This window comes from Nicotiana tabacum, chromosome 6 (genome assembly GCF_000715075.1).
Source record: "Nicotiana tabacum cultivar K326 chromosome 6, ASM71507v2, whole genome shotgun sequence".
Taxonomy (NCBI): domain Eukaryota; kingdom Viridiplantae; phylum Streptophyta; class Magnoliopsida; order Solanales; family Solanaceae; genus Nicotiana; species Nicotiana tabacum.
The window spans coordinates 9,764,050-9,783,124 of NC_134085.1; the positions used below are offsets into that span (position 1 = coordinate 9,764,050).

A 19,075-nucleotide genomic window follows, 5' to 3' on the forward strand; every position below is an offset into this window, starting at 1 on the left:
TTTGGTCTAACCTTAGCTTGAGGGATTAGGAGTTTTGTCCCATTTGCTATGTGTTATTAGTTGAGTACGACGTATAAGCATGGTGACGAGTATCTATACGTTGGTGTCAAGCATGCCTGTGAATCTTATACTATGATTAATGTGACTCTGTTTGTATTGTTCATGCCTTTTTGTGATGATTTCTATTGTTGAGCAAGGCTTGTAGAAGTAATATGGGTATTTAAATATTGAAGAGTGTTGGCTCAAGTTGTAAAATAAATTGTGGAAGTATAATTGGCAATTGAACCTTATAGAGCATTGGCTCAAGTTAGGGGCGGATGTACAGTAGTGGGTGTGGGTTCGGACGAACCCAGTGACTTTTTCCGAGACCCCAAATTTGTATTGAAAAATTTGTCACATCTATATAAATATACCATGATGAACCCAGTAACAAAAGAGGTTTGGGTTCAATGGTAAGGGTTGTGGGTTCTTTTGGAAAAGATGTGGGTTCGATTCCCATTTAAGGCAGTATTTTATTTTGTTGTTGTTTACGTTACTAACAAATCAAAATGTGAACGACGACGTTTCTTCTACTTTTCACTCAACAAACACTAAACTAACATTTTTTAATAACTATTTTCCCGTCAACAAACACTAAAGTAACATTATTTAATAAATAAAACATAACAACTTGTTTTCTTTCTAATAAACAAAAATCATAAGCTTCCCGTCAACAAACACTAAAGTAACATTATTTAATAAATAAAACATAACAACTTGTTTTCTTTCTAATAAACAAAAATCATAAGCTTCCCAACTTTAACGTTTCTTCTGACTTTTCTCTCAACAAACATTACACTAATATTATTTAATAAATAAAACACAACAACTTGTTTTCTTTCTAATAAACAAAGACCAGAAGCTTTCCAACTTTAAACACAAATGTTTTCTTCCAATTCCCAAATCACAAAAAAAACTAGGGTTCTGCTCAGTTGTTCTGCGCCTCTGCCTCCGATTGATTGACAACCACTGGTACCACAATCTGGCGGACGCCCTCCAACTCTCCACTGTGTATCAGTGTATGCTCTTTATCCTTTAGAAGTTAGACCCTTCTTAGTTCTTCCTTCTTCAATTCTTATTTTCTGATTTTTTGCTTCATGTTTTTATCTTATATTTTATATTTGATATTTTATGCAAAATTTAATTTTTAATATTTGATTCTAGAGTTGTCCCATAATTTGACCTCTAAACAGAGACTAACATTTTTTCTTTTAATAAATAAAACATAAAAATATTTTCTTTCTAATAAACAAAAGAACAGAAGCCTTCCAACTCCAAACAACAAACCTAAATTCCCAAATCAAAAATAAAAATTAGGGTTCTGCTCTGCCTCTGTTGATCCACAATCGTTGTTACCACAATATGCCAGATACCCTCTAAATCTCCACTGTGTGTGCTCTTTCTCCCTTAGAAGTTAGACCATTCTTCCTTCTTCTTTTTCTATTCTGATTTTGTGTTCATGTTTTTCTCTTAGTGATCCACTGGTCCTAATTTCTTGTTTTTAGTTTTTTAGTGAGACCAACTTGCATTTACATGGGTACTACTTAGAGATAAAATTATCATTATATTTTATATAATAAGCAAGATTTGCAAACAAATGAAAGCTGAATCACTATTCGGATCATTAGCCTTTTAACCTTTGAAGAAACAGAAGATCTGTAACCATTACCTGTGATGAAAACGGAAAGAAATGAACCTCCCCTTTGTAGTAATGGTAAAATATATCAGCTTTTCCTTTTTCATTGTCTTTTCCTTTCTCATCACTGTTTCTTGGTATTAGACCTTGTTACTAAACCTGATGTCGGAATGCTAGAATTTAGAACCCACTGCGTTTGAAACTTGGTTCCGCCTCTGGCTCAAGTTGTGAAGTGAGTTTTGAAGTAAATGTAAAAAGGAAAAGAGAAGAGGATTATTATATTGTCTCCCTTGCTGGGACGTTGTTGCTTTTAAATGCTATCTCCCTTTCTGGGATGTTGATGTTTCTGATATTGTTCCCTCGCCGGGATTCGATTGTTGTAATATTGTTCCCATGCTGGGATTTTTTTGTGATTTCATTTATTTCTTTGCCCTTATTTCTTGTGATTATTGTTTTGGTAAGAGAGGGTTAAAGCACGAAGGGTGATGTCATGCACTTGTCCTTGATTTTTCTGAATCTTGCTGATAATTGAATTATGTTGTCCTTTACGTTTATTTACTGATTTTTTGTTGTTACTTGATTTTACTATGATGTTATTGATTCCCTTGCCGGGATATTGTCGTTCCCTTATTTTTCCCTTGTTAGGGCTCCTTTGTGATTGGTGTTGAATTGTATATTGGGATCGGATTGTACGCCGCAATAATATTATATTTGGATCGGGTTGCACGCCGTAAAAATATTATATTTGGGTCGGATTGCATGCCGCAACAATATTATATTCAGATAGGGTTGCATGCCGCAACAATGATATGTGATATGGATCGGATTGCACGCTATAACAGTGTTTTATGATTTGGATCGGGTTGCGCACCGCAACAATAAAGGATAAAGGTGGATATTGATTTGTTACTATTTCCTTATTCTTTCTGTTGCAAATTTTAAATTGTTCTTTATGCTTTTCTCCTGAGTTACTATTGGTAAATGATATTCCCCCACAGCATGTCCCCTTCCCATCTTTAACTGCTAGTTTCCTTTATTATTACTTGCTATGTATATGTTTTAACTGCACAAGTTTAGTTGATAGTTTTGTCCTATCCTCATCACTACTTCGCCGAGGTTAGGCTCGATACTTACCAGCACATGGGGTCGTCGATAGTGCTGATACTACACTCTGCACTGTGTGCAGGTCCCGGTACAACAACTTTTAGACCGTAGCTTTGGGTGGCTGCCTTTAGTCTATTCGGAGATCCAAGATAGCCCTATAGGCGTCCGCATTCCCTGGCATCTCCCTCCATCCTTTCATCCTGTTTCATTTATGTAATTCAGAAACAGGGTTGTATTTATTTTTGGACCTTGTTTGTAGTATTCCTAGACCGTTTGTGAAGTTGTGACACCAGTTTTGGGTAGTATTTGTTTAACGTATTGTATTGGAAATATTTAAATGATTTTATTCGTTTCTTCCGCTTGTTTGAATTCTGCTGTTTATAAACTGTTGGTTCATAATTATTAAAGGATTAAAAATTGGAAAAAGGTAAATTGTTCAAATGGTTGGCTTGTCTAGCTTTCACAAGTAGGCGTCATCACGACTCCTGAGGGTGGAAAATCCGGGTTGTGACAAGTTGGTATCAGAGGTCTAGGTTACATAGGTCTCACAATTCATAGACAAGCTTAGTAGAGTCTGAAGGATCGGTACAGGGACGTCTGTATTTATCCCCCAGAGGCCACAGAGTTAGGAAACTTCACATCTATCTTTTCATGTCGTGCGATTTTGTTCTCTCAATGCTAATTGGAACCTCTACTCTTGTCCTTTCGCGAATGGTGAGGTCATGTACCGCGTCTTCAGCCGAGTAGTAGCAGCCCGGTAATAGATTAGTTATGTCTTCGGAGGCTTTGTGGAGGTTGGATAAGCTTCACCAAGCGTTTCACTACCTCTTTCAGCGATGCATCTTATGAGGATCCCCAGGATTATTTAGACAGTTGTCACGGGGTTCTCAGGAACATGGGGATAGTGGAGACCAATGGGGTCAACTTTGCTACTTTTCGCTTGTCTAGATCTGCCAAGACTTGGTGGAGAGATTATTGTTTGGCTAGACCAGTGGGGTCACCAGCTTTGACTTGGGATCAGTTTCCTCAGCTATTTCTGGAGAAGTTTCTTCCTGTCACTCAGAGAGAAATCTATCGGAGGCAGTTTGAGTGTCTCCAACATGGTTCTATGATTATTACTCAATACGAGACCAGATTTATTGATTTGAACCACCATGCTCTACTTATACTTCCTACCGAGAGAGAGAGAGTGAGGAGGTTCATTGAGGGACTCATTCAGCTTGCTCAGCTAGATAGAGGTGGAGGTAGAGGTGCTAGAGGTGGAGGTACAAGTATTGTTCTGGTTTGTAGTAGAGATGCCTCAATTCTATTTGATCCAGGATCTACATACTCATATGAGTCATCTTATTTTGCACCGTCATGCCTGGTGATTCCTTGAGTGCTCCTACATATGTGTCTATATCGGTTGGTGATTTTATTATGGTAGATCGTGTCCATCGTTCATGTATAGTTGTAATTGGGGGTCTTGAGACTCATGTAGATTTGTTACTTCTGGACATGGTTGATTTCGATGTCATATTGGGGATGGACCGGTTATCACCTTACCACGTTTTCTTGGACTGTCATGCCAAGACTATGACCTTAACCTTGCTAGGTTTGCCTCGTTTAGAGTGGAGAGGGACTCCTGGTCATTCTACTCGTAGTGTCATCTCATATATGAAGGCTTGACGTATGGTCGAGAAGGGGTGTTTGGCCTATTTGGCATATTTTTGTGATTCTAACACCAAGGTTCCTTTTATTGATTTTGTGCCTGTTGTCCGTGAGTTTTCTGAGGTATTTCCTTCAGACCTACCAGGTATGCCACCTCACAGGGATATTAACTTCTGCATTGATTTGGCTCCGGGCACTCAGCCCATTTCTATTCCGCTGTATCGTATGGCCCTGCCTGAGTTGAAAGAATTGAAGAAGCAGTTACAAGACTTGCTTGAGAAAGGATTCAATAGACCTAGTGTCTCATCTTGGGGTGCGCCGGTGTTGTTTGTTAAGAAGAAGGATGGATTGATACGAATGTGTGTAGATTATCGGTAGTTGAACAAGGTTACAATCAAGAATAAGTATCCATTGCCGAGGATTGATGATTTTTTTTATCAGCATCAAGGTGCCAAGGTATTTTCAAAGATTGACTTGGGATCTGACTACCATCAGTTGAGGATTAGGGCATCCGAAGTCCCTAATACAACTTTTCACACTCAGTACGTGCATTATGAGTTCTTGGTGATGTCATTCGGGTTGACAAATGCCCTAGTAGCTTTTATAGATTTGATGAGCTGAGTGTTTAGGCCTTACTTGGATTCGTTCATGATAGTCTTCATTGATGATATTTTGATCTATTCCCGCAGCCGGGAGGAGCATGAGCAACATCTTAGAGTGGTTCTTCAGACTTTGAGAGATAGTCAGTTGTACGCTAAGTTTCTGAAGTGTGAGTTCTGGTTGAGTTCAGTTGCATTCCTGGGTCATGTTATATCAAAAAGGGGTATTCAGGTTGATCCGAAGAAGATAGAGGCAGTCGAGAACTGCCCTAGACCCGCATCAGCTACAGAGATCTGGAGTTTCTTGGGTTTGGCAGGCTACTATCATCGATTTGTGGAGGGGTTTTCATTTATTGTAGCCCCGATGACCAGGTTGACCCAGAAGGGTGCCCAGTTCAGGTGGTCGGACGAGTGTGAGACGAGCTTTTAGATGCTCAAAACAGCTTTGACTATGACACCGGTGTTGGTTTTGCCCACAGATTCAAGGCCATATACTTTTTATTGTGATGCATCTCGTATTGGACTTGGTGTGGTATTGATGCAGGATGGCAAGGTCAGCCTATGCTTCGCGGTAGTTGAAGATTCATAAGAAGAACTATCTGGTTCATGACTTGGAGTTGGCAACCATTGTTCACGCGTTGAAGATTTGGAGGCATTATCTGTATGGTGTGGCATGTGAGGTATTCACGGATCACAAGAGTCTGCAGTATTTGTTCAAGTAGAAGGAGCTAAATTTGAGGCAGAGAAGGTGGTTGGAACTGTTGAAAGACTATGATATCACCATCTTATATCATCCGGGAAAGTCCAATATGGTGGTCGATGCTTTGAGTAGGAAGACAACCAGTATGGGCAATCTTGATTATATTTCGGTTGGTGAGAGACCACTTGCTTTGGATGTTCAGGCTTTGGCCAATCAGTTCGTGAGGTTGGATATTTCTGAGCCCAATCGGGTGTTAGCTTGCACAATCGCTCGTTCTTCTTTATTGGAGCGTATCCAAGGTCGGTAGTATGATGATCCTCATTTGTGTGTCCTTAGAGACATGGTGCATCACGGAAGTACCAAGCAGGTTACCTTAGGAGATGATGGATTTTTTGAGGCTACAGGGTTGAGTTTGTGTGCCAAACATGGATGGGCTTCGAGAGTTGATTTTAGAGGAGGCCCACAGTTCCCGGTACTCTATTCATCCGGGCTCAGCGAAGATGTATCAGGATCTACGGCAGCATTATTGGTGGAGAAGAATGAATAAGGATATCATTGCATATGTGGCTCGGTGTTTGAATTGTCAACAGGTTAAGTACGAGCATCAGAGGCTTGGTGGTTTATTCCAGAAGATTGAGATTCCTAAGTGGAAGTGGGAGCGTATCACTATGGACTTCGTTGTTGGACTCCCACAGACTCAGAGGAAGTACGGTGCAGTGTGGGTTATTGTTGATAGGCTGACCAAGTCAGCACATTTCATTCATGTGGCAGTCTCCTATTCTTCCGAGAGGTTAGCTGAGATCTATATCCGGGAGATTGTTCGTCTTCATGGTGTGCCCATGTCTATCATTTCTAATCGAGGTACGCAGTTTACCTCACATTTCTGGAGAGCAGTTCAGCGAGAGTTGGGTACACGGGTTGATTTGAGCATAGCGTTTCATCCTCAGACGAACGGGCAGTCCGAGCGGACCATTCAGATTTTGGAGGATATGCTCCGAGCTTGTGTCATTGACTTTGGAGGCTCGTGGGATCCATTTTTGCCTTTAGCAGAGTTTGCCTACAACAACAGCTACCAGTCGAGCATCTAGATGGCTCCGTATGAGGCTTTGTATGGTAGGCGATATCGGTCGCCAGTTGGATGGTTTGAGCCGGGAGAGGCTCGGTTGTTGGGTACTGATCTAGTGCAGGATGCCTTGGATAAGGTCAGGATTATTTAGGATAGGCTTCGTATAGCTCAGTCCAGGCAAAAAGAGTTATGTCGACCGTAAGGTTCATGATTTGGCTTTCATGGTCGGTGAGCGGGCATTGTTTCGGGTGTCGCCTATGAAGGGCGTGATGAGATTTGGAAAGAAGGGCAAGCTTAGCCCTAGGTTCATTATCCTGTTTGAGATTCTTGATCGAGTGGGAGAGGTGGCTTACAGACTTGCATTGCCACCGAGCTTATCAACCGTGCATCTAGTGTTTCATGTGTCCATGCTTCGGAAGTATCACGGCGATCCATCCCACGTGTTAGATTTCAGCACTGTCTAGTTAGACAAGGACTTGTCCTATGAGGAGGAGCCGGTAGCTATTCTAGACCGGCATGTTTGTCAGTTGAGATCGAAGAGTTTAACTTCTGTTCGTGTTTAGTGGAGAGGTCAACCTGCTGAGGCATCGACCTGGGAGTTCGAGTCCGATATGCGGAGCCGTTATCCCCATCTTTTCCCCGACTCAGATACTTCCTTCTTATGTCAGTTCGAGGATGAACATTTGTTTTAGAAGTGGAGAATGTGATGACCCTTTTGGGTCATCACTTATTTTAGAAATAAAATTCTATATTTTGAGGCCTTAAAAACCTCTTTCAGTTTCACCTCAATTTGCGTACGCAGTCCGTACGCGTAGCTGGAAAGCCATTATGTAAAAATCTGTGAAAAATAATGAATTTTGCCTTTAAAATAAATTTAAGTTGATTTCGGTTAATATTTTGGATAAACGGATCCGGACCCGTGATTTGATGGTCCTCTAGGGTCCGTAGGAAAATATGGGACTTGGGTGTATTCCCAAAATTTAATTCCACGGTCCCAAGCCCGAGAAATAAAATTTTAAAGAAAATTGCTTTCTGAAATATATATGAGTTTTTAGAAATGAAAAATGTTTTGGAAGTTGATGGTACCAGGCCCGTATTTTGGTTCTGGAGCCCAGTATAGGTCTTATATGTGGTTTAAGTTGAGCCTTTAAAATTTGGTAAGAAACGGAAGTCGTTTGATGTGATTCGCACCCGTAGTTGTGAAAATTGTTACTTTAAAAATTTTGAGATTTTTCTTAGATTTTTATGCTAAATTCATTTTTTAAGATTTTATTTTGGCGATTTGATCGCACAGATAAGTTCATATGATGTTTTTGAATTAGTATGCATGTTTGGTTTATAGTCCCGAGGGCTCAAGTGAGTTTCAGGTAGGTTCCAAGGTGTTTAAGCTTAGGAAAACACTGTTGTTGCATCAGCTCTGGTGTAACCGCACTTGCGAGTCAAGCACTGCAGGTACGAGCTCGCAGGTGCAAATAGTGGGTTGCAGGTGCGGTCTAGCCTCTCGCAGATGCGGACAAGCTTCCGCAGGAGCGAGTCTCCCCTCGCAAATGTGGCCCCAGCGGGCCTAATCATTTTCGCAGGAGCGGTGTATTTTCCGCATGTGCGACTGCGTAGGTGCGACCCAAGCACCACAGGTGCGAGAATCTGGCAGTGGAGTCTTTTAAAACAAAACTTCAGCGTTTTCTCTTTCAAAATTTCATAAAAATAGGAGGCCTAGGGCGATTTTCTCAAGAGATTTTCTTCCCAATTCATAAGTAAGTATTCATTAACTGATTTCTTTCAACTCTCTAATGTTTTTCATCAACTTTTATCTAAAATCCTAGGGTTTTAATGATAGAAAATTGGGGATTTGGGTATAATTAGGGCTTTTGATTAATTGGGATTTAGACCTCGTTTTGGGGTCAAATTTTGAAACTTATTGCATATTTGGACTCGTGGGTAAATGGGTGATTGAGTTTTGGTCCGAACCTCGAGTTTTGACCAAGCAGGCCCGGGGCCGATTTTTGACTTTTTGGAAAAAAATGATAGAAAACCTATAATTAAGCATTGGGTATGAATTCTTTAGCATTTATTGATGTCGTAAAATCAATTTGGACTAGATACGAGTTGTTTGGAGGCAAATTCTAAAGGAAAAGCGGTGTTTGAGGCTTGAGTTGGCCGTAGAAGTTCGAGGTAAGTGTTTGGTCTAACCTTAGCTTGAGGGATTAAGAGTTGTGTCCTATTTGCTATGCGTTATTAGTTGAGTACGACATATAGGCATGTTGATGAGTATCTATACGTTGGTGTCAAGCATGCTCGTAAGTCATATACTATGATTAATGTGACTTCGTTTGTATTGTTTATGCCCTTTTGTGATGATTTCTATTGTTAAACAAGGCTTGTGAAAGTAATATGGGTATTTGAATGTTGAAGAGTGTTGGCTCAAGTTGTAAAATTAATTGTGGAAGTATAATTGACAATTGAACCTCATAAAGCATTGGCTCAAGTTGTGAAGTGAGTTGTGAAGTAAATGTGAAAAGGAAAAGAGAATAGGATTATTATATTGTCTCCCTTGCCGGGACATTATTGCTTTTAAATGCTATCTCCCCTACCGGGATGTTGATGTTTCTGATATTGTTCCCTCACCGGGATTCGATTGTTGTACTATTGTTCCCTTGCCGGGATATTTTTTGTGATTTCATTTATCTCCTTGCCCTTATTTCTTGTGATTATTGTTTTGGTAAGAGAGGGTTAAAGCACGAAGGGTGATTCCGTACACTTGTCCTTGATTTTCCTGAATCTTGCTGATAATTGAGTTATGTTGTCCTTTACGTTTATTTACTGATTTTCTATTGTTGCTTGATTTTACTATGATGTTATTGATTCCCTTGCCGGTATATTGTCGTTCCCTTATTATTCCCTTATCATGGCTCCTTTGTGATTGGTGTTGAATTGTATATTGGGATCGGGTTGCACGCCGCAACAATATTTTATTTGGATCGGATTGCACGCCGCAACAATATTATATTTGGATCGGGTTGCATGCCACAATAATATTATATTTGGATCGGGTTGCACACCACAACAATATTATATTTGGATCGGATTGCACGCCGCAATAATATTATATTCGGATTGGGTTGCACGCCGCAATAGTGATATGTGGTATGGATCGGGTTGCACGCCATAACAGTGTTTTATGATTTGGATCGGGTTGCGCGCCGCAACAATAAAGAATAAAGGTGGATATTAATTTGTTATTGTTTCCTTATTCTTTTTGTTGCGAATTTTTAAATGTTCTTTATGCTTTTCTCCTGAGTTACTGTTGGTAAACGATATTCCCCCACAACATGTCCCCTTCCCATCTTTAACCGCTAGTTTCCTTTATTATTACTTGCTATGTATATGCTTTAACTGCACAGGTTTAGTTGGTAGTCTTGTCCTAGCCTCGTCACTACTTCGCCTAGGTTAGGCTCGACACTTACCAACACATGTGGTCGGTAGTGCTGATACTACACTCTGCATTGTGTGCAGATCCAGGTGCAGCAGCTTTCAGACCGTAGCTTTGGGTGGCTGCCTTTAGTCCATTCGGAGATCCAAGGTAGTCCTGCAGGCGTCCGCAAGCCCTGGCGTCTTCCTCCATCCTTTCATCCTGTTTCATTTATGTAATTCAGAAACAGGGTTGTATTTATTTTTCGGACCTTGTTTGTAGTATTCCTAGACCGTCTGTGAAGTTGTGACACCAGTTTTGGGTAGTATTTGTTTAACATATTGTATTGAAAATATTTAAATGGTTTTATTCGTTTCTTCCGCTTGTTTAAATTCCGCTGTTTATAAACTGTTGGTTCATAATTATTAAAAGATTAAAAATGGAAAAAAGATAAATTGTTCAAACGGTTGGCTTGCCTATCTTTCATTAGTAGGCGCCATCACGACTCCCGAAGGTGAAAAATCCGGGTTGTGACAAGATGTCACCCTTGATTAGTATATTGATATGATCAATTTACTACCGGTTTAGTATTAAACTTATGGGGTCGCACACTTACGAATGTTCTGATCTTTGCTAAAGGATTAATTAACTTATTATTTGATAGTTAAATTAAGGAATTTAATTAGTCAAATAGATTTAATTATTAGTTCAAATGAAATATTATTATATTCTTTGCTAGCACAGAGGATATAATTAATATTGTGAACAAATTGAAGTTTTCTATTTGGAATAAAAAATTAAATTATATCTCTTGATTGAAATATATGCATATATATGCATATATATATATAATTAACACGGATTAATATTAAGTTGCATATATAATATTAATTAGTTAAAATACTAATAAAAAAAGGTTTGATGAAATTTTATTAAGTGAATTCCAATTGGAATTTGGATTCATGTAAAAGTCCATAAAAGGACGTCTGACACTTTCCTTGTTTTCAAAAAAATTCCAAAGTTTGGAATTGGACTTCATGGAAAGTCCATGAAACATAAAGGGTGTCTAACGGGCCGGATCAATCCGTTTCCAGATCAGCACAAATTGGTTAAAATTGGAATCGGCCCGGATCGGTACAAGGGGTCGGGTGGGGCTGGGTTAAAGGTGTATGGGGTTGGTCCCTCTACTTAAATCCTATCGGTCAAACCCGATCAACGATTTTTTACTGTTCATCTGGTTAACCGGTCCGACCCGGATCGGCCCAGACCGGTATAACGGCTAACTAATTTTTTTTATTTTTTTTAATAGTGGGCCTTATTTCTGACCGCTGACAATGGTCTTCTATCCTTATGGCCGTTGCCCAACGGAAGATTGTCACAAATATCCCATTTTTTTTGAAAAAAAAAAAACAATTAACACCCCTTTGAAAAATTATAAATACACCTCCCTCTTCTTCATTTCTTCACACATCTCTCATTTCTCAATCTCAATTCTCATATTCTCTCATTCTTCAATCTTCACCTAAAGTGCAATCAACTATTAGGCTCTTTTTTTGGAATTTAATTTATCGTAGTATTTATTATTTGAAGTTTGAACAATTGAACTTCAAAATTGGAACAATTGACGTTTCTTCGTGGTAACATTGGAGTTGCAAAATCATCAAGTGCTCAATTTATTGTCAAATTCGGTGCACTCCCTCCAACTCTTTCTCTTATTTACTATTTTATTTGCATATTTAATTGTTGCTAGTAGTTAAATTTTTATAATATGTTTAATGTTGCAAAAAAAGTTTGTAATAAGGTTACTAATCGGAGAAATAAAAAAAGAGGTAGTACTTCAGCATCTGGTAGTAATTTAAATGACTCTACAAATATTCCTGAAACGTTACCTGATAATAATATAGATTATGAAAAATTCCAGGAAGATTTCGGTATAGAAGATAATGAATTAGAAATGGAAGATGAGATACCACTTACACCTAGTAGTATTGGAGCTGGTAGCAGGGGTGGTGGTCATGGTGCTAGTAGTAGTCAACTTGTGGCCCCGACTAGTAATTGGAGAAAAAGAAGTAATGTTTGGAAATTTTTTGACGAAATAGAAGGTGCTGATAGAGTTAAATGCAAACTTTGTAATGATACTGTCACGATTCCAAACCCAGACCCGGTCGTGATGGCGCTTCTCGTGAAGACAAGGCCAATCGACACATTTTCAATTCAGTTTTAAGCAACTAAACAATAAGCATTTAGTCTTAAACATGATATAAATCCAAAAGTAAGTAGTGACAATATAGAATAATTTGCGAAATACAATCCAACACAGCCCGATACCGGGGTGTCACTAGTCATGAGCATCTATCAGTACGCTACAAGTCTGAAATGCCTACTAAACTATTACAGAATAACTGATAAAGAGATAAAAATGAGATAAAGGGGGAGAAATACGAGACTGCGGACGCCAAGCAGCTACCTCGTGGACTCCGAAGTCTGCTAGGAGCTCTCAACTTGCGCTGACAAGATCAGCAATGCCTGAATCCACACACGGGGTGCAGGGAGTAAAGTGAATACTCTAACTCAGTGAGTAATAATCATAAATAAACGACTGAAAGATATGAAAACATGTAAGGCACATTACATGCTATAATGAAGCAGTAAAACCAGTAGAAGCAGTGAAGTAATGATAATGTGTAAAGTCATTTTTAATTCAATTCAAACTTCATGAAATGCCTTTTAACAATTAATCATGTAAATGATAGATAAATAAGACGGATAAGCACATAAAGGATTGCCCCTCGGGCACAATGTTAACAATACTAGCCCTGCGGGCTATATCTCACATCACAATGGGTACCCGCGCTCACTAGGAGTGTGTAGACTCCTGTAGCGGGATCAACAACGCCTGAATCTGCACACGGGGTTATCTCGTGGCATCATCACTAGGCCCTCGGCCTCATATCAACAAGCCACCTCGTGGCGTACATATCTCAGGCCCTCGGCCTCATAATCATAATCAGTGTTTCCTCACAACATAGGCCCTCGGCCTTACTCAATCAAAATCCCCACAAGCCATTCGGGCAATAGCAAAACATGATTCGCAGCTCAAAATATCGTTTACAAGATCATTTAAGTGTTAAAACAGAGTAAGTATGGCTGAGTTATGAAAACAGTGGAATATAGCATGATCGAGTTCAAGTATAAAGTCAAAATAGTGAGGAAATATCAATAAAAATCCCCTAAGGGTTCCGATAGTTGGCACGAGGCCCAAATATTGCATTCAGCCCAAAACTTGATGATAGCAAATAGTTTTTAGTCAAATATGCGGTAAAATAGTCATTCAGGATGGACTAAGTCACAATTTCCAACAGTACACGACCCTACGCTCGTCATCTAGCATGTGCGTCACCTCAATATAGCACAACAATGTGCAAATCCGGGGTTTCATACCCTTAGGACATCATTTACAGTCATTACTCACCTCAATCCGGTCCAAACTCTATCCTGCGATGCCTTTGCCACTCGAATCGGCCTCCACTCACGTCGAATCTATCCAAAATCAGAATCATGACGTCAAAATATGCTAAGGGAACGAAGCCCAAGCGAAAATAATCAATATACAACACAAATACCAAAATTACCAAAACCTGACCCGCGGGCCCACGTCTCGGAATTCGACAAAATTCACATCAATAGGTTCCTTATCTCCCTACAAGTTCGTACATATCAAAAGTACCAAAATCCGACCACAAATGGTCCCTCAAATCCTCAAGTCTAGATCTCCAATACCAAGCCCTAGTTTCCCCAATTCTAACCCTTAAATTACATTAATTATAGCTCTAACCCGTGAAATAATACCATAGGAACGAGTTTTAGACCCAAAATCCTTACCTCAATGAAGTTCCCTTAAATTCCTTCTTCAAAATCGTCCAAAAAACTCCAAAGCCGACTTAAAAATGGTGGAATAGCTCAAAAATCGCGAAGGAAACAATTTATACTTTCTGGCCCAGACATTTTCGCATTTGTGGCCATATTCCCGCTTCTGCGGTACCGCTTCTACGGTCAAGACCACCGCATTTACGGTCCTTACTTAAGTCCTATTTTCCGCATCTGCGATGTACAAGCCGCACCTGCGCCATCGCAGGTGCGGTTCACCAACCATTTCTGCGGTCACAGCCTCCTAGCCATTTTCCGCTTCTGCGACCTCCCTTCTCGCATCTGTGGCATTGCACCTACGGTCCCCAATCTGCAGGTACGAAATACCAGAAGCAGAAAATCTACAGCTCACCAAAATTCCAAACTTCTCTATCAACCACCCGAAATCACCCCGAGGGCCCCGGGACCTCAACCAAAAGTACAAACATATCCCATAACCTTATTCAAACTTATACCAATCTTCAAAACACCTCAAACAACATCGAATCAACCAAAACATATCGGATTCAATCCTAAGTTTCCAAATTCTTCCGAATTACGCTTTTGATCAAAAACCCAACCACACCATGTCCGAATGACCTGAAATTTTGCACACACATCCCAAATGACACAACGGAATTACTTCAACTCTTGGAATTCCATCCGAACCCTATATCAAAATCTCACCTATCAACCGAAAATCGCCAAAATACCAACTTCGTCAATTCAAGCCTAAATCTACTCCAGACCTCCAAAACACATTCAGATCACGCTCCTAAGTCCCAAATCACCTCCCGAAGCTATTCGAACCATCAGAACTCACATCCGAGCCTTCTAACACATAAGTCAATATCCAGTTAACTTTTCCAACTTAAGCTTCCTCAAAAGAGACTAAGTGTCTCAAACCTTACCAAATCCTTTCCGAACTCAAGCCAACCAACCCGATCGCATATAAAACCGATAGACAAAGCAATAAGAAGCATAAATTGGGAAAACGGAGCGGTAACTCATGAAACGACTGACCGGGTCGTCACAGATACTTTTAAACATAAGACTGGAGGACAATTAGGGGGGACTGAGATACTTAGTAGACATATGAGAATTGAGCATCCTATAAAATGGGGCTCTGATGGAGATGGAAATCAAACAACTCTAAACCCTACTACTGGAGGTCTTTTGAAATATGATAAAATGAAGGATCGTGAGGAGTTAGCAAAAATGATTGCTTTAGGTTGTCTACCTTTTTCTTTTGCTTCTTCATCATATCTTATTATGTATATTCAAAGGATTTACAATCCTTTATTTAAAGGTATCTCTAGAAGTACTTGTAGATATGATATCTTCAGACTTCATGGATAATATCAAACATACATACATTATTTGTTTAGCTACCTTCCTTGTAGAGTTTTTCTAACTTCTGATATTGGCCATGCTATTAATGGAAATAATTATTTGACAATTACATGTCATTGGATAGATGATAATTATTGTATGCAAAAATATATAATCGCTTTTAAATATAAAGAAGATCAGAGTCATACTGCTGTGTTTATAAGTACTACTATTTGAGAAGTTGTTGAATTTTATAATCTCAAGCAAAAAGTATTGTGTATGTCTTTTGATAATGCTTTTAATAACAATGCCGCAATTTCAATATTAAAACTGCATTTGCAACCACCACTTGACGAAAATTTTCATGTTAGGTGTGCATGTCGTGTTTATAATTTAATTGTTAAAAGTGGCCTTAATTTATTTTCAACTGAGATTACTCATGTTAGAAGAGCAGTTGGTATTATTCAAAGAAATAATAGACAATCTAGAATTAGGGAATTTAAGAATAAGTGTAACGAGCATAACCTTAAGCCCAGATTCATGCCAGACAAAATTGTGACTAGATGGAATTATACATATATATATTTTTAAAATGTTGCTACAAATATAGATTCCCAATAACTGAAGTTGCTAATGTGCATTGTACTGATCCAAACCGTATGTTAACAACTACTACTTGGGAGGCCATTAATGATGTTGTTAAATTTTTACATAATTTTTATACAGCTATTGTTGAGTTTTCTGGAGCATATTACTCTACTATTACTATGGCTTTAGTACATATAGCTGAAATTTCTTTTCTACTCTTTGAATTTAAGAAGAAAGAAAAATATAGGGATGTTGTTGAAAAAATGCAAGCAAAATTCAAAAAAAAAATCTTTCTAATTCCTCCGATTTACTTAATTGGTGCTGTTTTAAATCCTTCTATTAAGATGTCTGATTGTCACCAATTAATCAATGATTTATATACTTATATGGAGATTGGACCAACTGAAACCCCAGATATATTTATTGTATGAACAAGCTAAATGATTCTTTACAATAATTATATAGCTATTATGCAAATATAATTGATGATGCTGCTCTTAATATAGCCAATGTTAATCCCACTATGCATTGTACCACTTCTACTACTGTGGATGATGAAGAAGGCCTTGATAGTTTTAATATTTTTTCTACATTTTCTAACACTCAAACCAGTAGCAGGAACATTGATGAACTTTAATTCTACTTGTAGAAGCAAAAAGAGCCTCGCACAAAGGAATTTTTATCGTTGGGATGGTGGCATGAGAATGGAAAGCAATTTCCTGTTCTTTCCGCTATGGCTCGGGACGTGCTGAATGTGCCAATTTCAACTATTGCATCAGAGAGTGCATTTAACCAAGCAAGATAACAACTTGGAGACACCCGTCACTCATTGGGAAGCAATACTTTGGAAGTTTTAGTATGTTTCAGAGATTGGATTAGATCGGAACGAAGAAATCAAGGACGTGAAGATGTTGATAGCCTAGAAGATTTGGAGATATATTAACACATGATAACCCATCCGAATTTAACACTCCAGAAGAAGGCCACTCAGTTCATTTTGATTATGACGAACTTACTAAGGCAATGCAAAACCTTTGAATTTACTCTTTTTTGGTTAATTTACTTGTTGTTAAATGTAAACCTTTCAATTTGTAAGTTTGAATTTTGAAATAAATGTAGCACTTGCAATTTATAAGTGCAATTTTTTCTCATCTTCATTGTATTCTTTATATTTTTACTTTATATTAATATAACTTACAATAGTTATGCAAAACACAAAAAAAATAAAATAAAAATTACACTAACCCGGCCCAGCCCTGCACCTTGTACCCGTAGCCCTTACGGTTATTTTTTACCCGGATGAACCCGAATCCATTAAACCCGGTAAGCCCCAACCCTAACCGGCCCAGACCCCAACCCGTACGGTTACTAATTTTTCCTACCCAAACCTGGCCCGGCCCACCCGTTAGACACCCTTAATGAAACTCGACAGTAATGTTACCCATTGAGAATGGGATTACGAATTCTTCCTACAAAATTCCATCAAGTTTATTTTTGGAATATATTTTTACCCTAAGTAAATCATTACCTCAACCAAATAGGAAAAGGATTTGTAGGTGATGCTATATAAAGGGCGATAGAGAAAATTTGCCATTATTAATTCTTGAAAAGAAAAACACTTTGTGAAAGTGAGAGTACAATACAACACAATATATTTCGTTCAATTTGTTCGTGGATTTCGTTGATCAAAGAGTTGATAGCAAGGATCGGTTTCGGTGTGGATACGCATAAAGTCTTCGCACTATCGAAGAATTTGAAATGAGACTTTTTTCACCAGGTACGTCTTAGATTCGATCTATTGACATGTAAATAAATTTTAAATACGAAAAGATCTGCCTAGGATTGTTATTATCTTCCGCTGCGTGTTATAAACATCTATACGCAATCCTACATTATTAATATATCAGTATTACATACTTTGCAAACAAAATACCAATTGAATGCAGTATGAAAATATTTGATGTTATATTGATATTGTTTTAGTGATAAATATACTTCAAAATGTATGATTTTAGACTTTGAATCCAACGAGCACTCTCTTTCATCTGAAGTGTCTCTTTTTTGGTCTTTTATATTCTATTTTTATAGAACAATTATTTGTTCAGGTTCTTAACTCTACTAGTTTCATGGACCAATCACACCAAATTTAGAATTAAGAAATAATTCGAAATTAAACCGTTATTTTCCCAACAAGATAAAATGAAGAAAACAAAAATACCGGAACCATTTTGCTCGATGCAAATACAGTGTGATATGATCGTGTTTAATGGACCATAAATATGGGTCTATTAAGTCTCCACACAAAGGCCCATAAATACTCGCTCAAACACAAGGTTCGGCCCAAAAGCCTTGATCTTTGTCCTAATTTTCATATTTGGAGGGTAAAAATTGCACGGCTCCCTATTTGGGCGTCCCCATTTAACTTATACCCACTTTTTTAAAAATATTTTAACTTCAGCTCCCTTTCTCCTCCTCCTTCTCCTTCTCCTCCTCCTCCTCCTCCTCCTCCTCCTTCTTCTTCTTCTTCTTCTTCTTCTTCTTCTTCTTCTTCTTCTTCTTCTTCTTCTTCTTCTTCTTCTTCTTCTTCTTCTTCTTCTTCTTCTTCTTCTTCTTCTTCTTCTTCTTCTTCTTCTTCTTCTTCTTCTTCTTCTTCAGTTCATGGGATGATTGCTATAAATATGTTTATCAGATTATTTAAAAATAAATTATAAATAATTACGTAAGTTAATAGACAATAATTTGTGAATATTTTCACGTAATTTTGTTCTTTTAACATTTATTGTTTCCAAAATTTATGATTTAGATACTGTTGACAATCTGATTATTTTGTAGTAGTAATACACTATGAAAGAATAAGGTGATTATTTATCTAGTATGTTAGAAAACTTTTTCAAAAACTTCAGCTTATATAGTGCTGAAGTTTTTACAAATGAACTAAGATGCTGAAGTTTTTGAAAAATCTTTATGACAAAACTAATGAATCCAGGACAAAAAAACTTCAACTTATATAGTGCTGAAGTTTTTACAAATGAACTAAATAACGTCA

The 19,075-nt window shown here is 38.2% G+C and overlaps 1 long non-coding RNA gene across 1 annotated transcript; it reads left to right on the forward strand.

Moving 5' to 3' along the window:
* Window positions 1–789: 789 nt before the first annotated feature.
* Window positions 790–10,524, forward strand: LOC107789204 (uncharacterized). Its single transcript, XR_012710228.1, has 3 exons — window positions 790–1,058; window positions 2,321–10,015; window positions 10,308–10,524. It is a non-coding gene; the product is annotated as an uncharacterized LOC107789204 (long non-coding RNA).
* The last annotated feature ends 8,551 nt before the right edge of the window (window positions 10,525–19,075 follow it).